We start from the raw sequence: 5,544 nt of genomic DNA, 5'->3' as shown, positions 1-5,544 counted from the left end.
TAATATTACTAATTAATATATTTTAATATATAGTAATATAATTTGACATATAACTTGTGGATTATTATATTATATATTACTTATAAACTTGGTTATATTGTATTGCTGAGTAAATGTAACATTTACTCAGAATTTTAATGCCTATGTTCATTAGTAGTATAATTTTACTGGTATTTTTACTTATTTGTCCTTGTCCAGTTTTGGAGTCAAGGTTATACTACCCACATAAAATGAGTTGGATAACTTACCCTAAATTATCTATTTGTTGAAGCATTTTATGCTAATATATTTAGAGATAATCTGTTCCCTGAAGATTCAGTAAAATTCATGTTTTGATTTCTTTAACGGTTACTGGTTTATTCAGGTTTTCTTTTTCTTCTTGAGATGTGTGGGGCAGTAATTGCCTTCCTTGGTTTCCTGTTTCCATGTGGAGGAAATTCTACATGTAATGCCCTTGGCCTTGAGCCTCATTGCTACAATCTCTCCTTTATGGAGAAGAAGAGACTCAGATGACAGATGAGCTCAGCTTGTTCTAGGCTCTCTCCTTCACATCTTTCTGCCTGTGTTTAGTCAGCGGTCTTCCATAGGATAAGCAGGCTTCATACTTGTGGGGGAGGCCAAAGTTGCCCAACTGTGTGATGACTGAGACATTAGGCCACATTCAGGGGCAAATTATTATAAGTCCACTGCCTACCAATACCACTTTCTCTAAAAGTTTTTCTCAGTAACAAAGGTGATATTTTGACTCCCATCTGCCTGACTATATTTAATGATACAGAACTTGGGAGGGGAAGAAAGGGTGTTATTCTTTGAACTGTGCAAATAGCCAACATTTCCATCATCACAGAATATATGTAATAGTTAACATGCAGTGATTTGAAATAAAATATTACTTGAGAAGCTTATCTTTTATGGCTGCAAAATATTCCGTTGTAGGATGTGCCATCAATTATTTAACCGTTCCCATATGAGTATTTTTAAGGCTAATACACAAAGCTAAATAATATTCAAAAAATGTGTATGTAAAAGTCTTTCTACCATCATTCTCACAAAGCACTGAGTCTCACTTAAAAACAAATATTGCCAATTTGATAGGCCAAAATAGATCCAAACTCTGTTTTAACAAATATTATTGACAGTCAAGTTGAACAAGGACCCACTGTAATTTGTTACATATCTGAAAGGCATGGATATTCCTTGCCTTTCAGAGCCACAGGACTTTTCCATATCGCGAAGCATCAACAAATTGTTTCCTGGAGTGTGGGAAAAAGCGGATCAAGAGAGGCTAAAGCAACGTGGGACAGGACGCAAAGCCGCGAGTGGCGGGTACCCCTGGAGCATGGAGAAGAGGGGAGGACACGCAAGCTGCAGGCGTAGTGGGGAAATGAGAGGAGAGCACCTGGGCTTGTCGTGGAGGGCCGCCAAAGGACACACGCTTCCCCTCACCTTCGCGGGTCCGCCAGGGGGCGCGCGCGGCGGAGAGTCCGGCGATTGCGGCGACGGCCGGGCGGGGCAATGGCTCCCCTCGCCCAGGCCGAGAGCGGCCGGGCCCTCCGCTCCGCCGCGCCCCCTGCGTGTTTGTGAGCTGTCCCAGGGTCACACTGGGATAGCGCGGCGGGAGGCCCGGGGCCTTCATTCAGTTCCCCCCGAGGGAGATGCGCAGGCCGCCGCGGGCGGGGCAAGAACGCGCGTCCGAGTCCCTGGCTTTCATTCGGGAATCTCCCTGGGAGACTTTACATGCCTCTCCGGATGTTCCGATTTAATTGGTCGTGGGGACGAGGGGCGGCCGGGGAACTAATCCTAACTAGCAGCCAGGATGGAGAACCACTGCTCTGGACTCCAGTCCTCAGAGGTTCCCACGTTAATCAACCTGAGTCCAACTTCGTGGGATGGGCGCGCTCCCAGGTGCTTCTACCGAGCTTTAATGTCCTGCCTGATTTCGAAGTCTGCTAACAGAATGAATAGCAGGCAATAACAGGCCCGGTGAAAATGGCACCTAGTGACGTGAAGGACCCAGCTTGGCACTGTTCAGCCAACCCCCCATGGAGTCTGACCTCCTCTGTCTCCGTTACCTCGGGTATTCTTCGGACACAATGGGTCTCAGATCACAAACTGGGATGAGAGCGACCGACTGGAGGCCAGAAATAGTCACGCTCATCTCAGGAAGGTGGCGATTGTGCCAGTGTTTAAAAAGGGATCTCTGAGACCAAGAGAATTTGGAGCTTTAGAGGCTGATCTGCCTTTCCGGTGACTGGGAAGTGAGTGTAGGGCCAGGAAAGGAGGTTGTGCTTTCAGAAAGCTCCTGGGGTGATTATGACCTCCCTTTGTCTCATCATGCAAACAGCAGGGAAGTCAAAATTACAAAAAGATTCTAATTTGCTTCCAGTCTAATATAACTCAAACATGGTATTCATCAGAAAACAGGAAGTATTTGTAGGATATGAGGATGTAATTTAAGAACCCAATATAGAGCTTTAAAAAAGGGGAAATAGAAAACTTATAAAGGATCTTGTTTGGCTTATTAATACCAACATCCAAAATATAACAAAATTAATAAACCAATATGAATTTTAATGATTGAAGTATTCTGTCACTTGAATTCATGTATCTCTATTGATGAAAAATAAAAACATGAACACATCATTTTCTACTTTTCAAGGTTGTATTTAAGATGTTCTTAGAGTGCTAGTTTAACAGGAAACCTCCAATGTGTTATTATCCATAGATTCATCTCTAAAGCTCACCTTCATTTGCAGGGGCCATTGCTGTCTGTGGGGTAGGAGGCTGGACCTGGTCCTGGTGACTGCCACCTTGATGAGGAGACACAGACAACCCTCCTTGTTCACAGGATGGGTTGGCTCTCAGCTTTTCCCAGCCTTCTTCTCCATAGCCAGCAATTATTCTCAAATTGTTTTTGTGTGTGGACCCACACTACAGTTGCCATCACCATCAAATTTCAATTTTCAATTTAAAGGTGAATAATAAATGCAACTAACTTTCTAAAAGTTATGAAAAGCAGTGATACTCCCTTTTATATAGTAATTCTACATGTATAGACTTTCAGTATGCTATTCTGTGGATTGAATTTGCAGGCTGTCATTTGCCTAATGAGTTGTCAATCTAATAGAACTGAACAACTAACTGGAAATAAGTATAATCGCTGGTGTTCCAGAAGTCTCTTTTTAAATTTATATATCTAAATAGAAGGCATTAAAAGTATATTTACCTTCTTTATTCACCACAGGATAGATGTGAAAAAAGCTTCTTAATCTTAATTTGGCAATTTATATTACCTTTGGTTTTTGGAATAGTTTTTTTCTTTTTTCTCCTTTTACTTTCCTTTTCAGAGAGCTTAAATAGTAAGTTTCTGATTTGTGATTTAAACTTCACATTACTTCCTCATACATTCCTCTAAGAGAAATAAATAAACTCCACATTAGAGAGTAGGCTGGAATTTTACCTTTACCTAAGGATTGTCTCAAATTTTATTTATAATTTGAAAATAAGTCAAAATATTGTCATAGTAACTCCTATAATGTTTATTTTAATCGATCTTGGAAATTTTCTATTTCTGTATCTTTTCCTCACTTATACAATATTGTAAATGTAAAATGACACATTTTACTATTCCTTTTGACTGATTATGACTAAGAAAGGTGGGGAACTATTTTAAACTTAACTGCACTCAGGAAAACCTTGCTTTTAAACTATTACACAACATAAAATATTATGTGGTGTATGAACATCAATGTTATTTTAAAATAGTAAAATTCAACTTTTAACTATATATAGTTAATTATTTTGTTAGTGAACTGGCTGAAATAAATTAAAGATATAGGGCTAGCTTTTCTTCCTCCTAGTGGTTATGCGTACAAAACTAAATTTAATATTGACAGCAAACAATCCAGAAAGGGAATATGGCACACATTTAACATAGGTGAAAATTATTTATTCTTTTTTTTTTTTTTTTTTGAGACAGAGTCTCGCTTGTTGCCCAGGCTATAGTGAGTGCCGTGCCGTCAGCCTAGCTCACAGCAACCTCAAACTCCTGGGCTCAAGTAATCCTTCTGCCTTAGCCTCCCGAGTAGCTGGGACTACAGGCATGTGCCACCATGCCTGGCTAATTTATATATATATATATATTAGTTGGCCAATTAATTTCTTTCTATTTATAGTAGAGACGGGGTCTTGCTCTTGCTCAGGCTGGTTTCGAACTCCTGACCTCGAGCAATCCGCCCGCCTCGGCCTCCCAAAGTGCTAGGATTACAGGCGTGAGCCACCGCGCCCGGCCTATTTATTCATTTTTATATCTGCAGATGATTTATCATTTTAGGTTACTCCCTTACACTGTCTTATTGGTATATATTCAATATATACAAACAAAAATATCAACATCTGTAAAACATAACTGGGAAGGTATATTAGTGAAATATAGCATGTATTTCAAAAGCCAACAAATGATTTGCTGGTTATTGGTTTGAAATTATACTTGCCTTAGTTGCTCATATAATTGAGCTCATGGTATAATTATATAATTCTGTAACAACTAAAGCATTTCGTATGTTCTAGGGGAGAATTGTTTTAAAAATCATTGGCTTAGGTATATATTAACTGTACAATTTTGTTCCATTTTTATGGTCTTGTTAGAAAACTATCATTTTTCTTTCCTGTTGAATTGCAGCACAGTTTACTCCCTATGCAAGGAGAGGAAATACCAGTAAAGTGCTATGAATAAAAAAGTAGGGGCAGCAGGCTCATCAAAGGAGTAAAAGGAGGTCAAAGGAGTAAACATTTTTGCAACTGCTTTACCAGAAAACTAAACCAATTTTCAGTGCCACCCAAAATATATTCCCATGTTATCTTAGTCCTATGCTACCACTGATTTTTATTAATGTAATCAGTTGATGTTTATTATTTCATTTAATTTTAACTAATTTAATAAGGTTCTGTTTTGCATTTTTGTTAGCAAAGATTTATATTTCCCTATTTTGGAAAGTTGTTTGTATTCCCAAGCATACAACTACTGTTAGTCTTCTTTGACAACTCACTAAATGGAATTTGGGTACTGACTTATACTTTTACTAAATCTTTATGTATTTTTGGTAAATTTTTAGAACTGTGTAGCAAGTTTGGATTCTTTTTTAAAATGTTTTTTTTTTAAGTTTATGTAGAGTAAAATTTCCTTTAATGATCAGTTCTGTGAATTTTGACAAATACACTATGTCAATCATAATAAAAAACAATTTTTCCAAGCTGCCCATTTATATTCTCACATCCACTCACTCCTATCTTTACACTATTCGCTTTCTGATCCTATAGTTTGGCCTTTTCCAGAATGTTATCTAAATGGAATGCTACAGTACACGGCATAACCTTTTGATTCTGCCTTCTTTTGTTAGCATAATGCATCTGAGCTTCATCCATTTGTGTTCATCAATAGTGTATTCTTTTTTTATTGCTGAGTAATATTCCATTGTATGGATGTACCTGAGTTTATTCATTAACACATGAAGGACACTGGAGTTTTTTTCCAGTTTTTGGCAG

This window comes from Microcebus murinus, chromosome 9 (genome assembly GCF_040939455.1).
Source record: "Microcebus murinus isolate Inina chromosome 9, M.murinus_Inina_mat1.0, whole genome shotgun sequence".
In the NCBI taxonomy this organism is placed as follows: Eukaryota; Metazoa; Chordata; class Mammalia; order Primates; family Cheirogaleidae; genus Microcebus; species Microcebus murinus.
Note: the sequence above shows the minus strand (reverse complement) of the source record.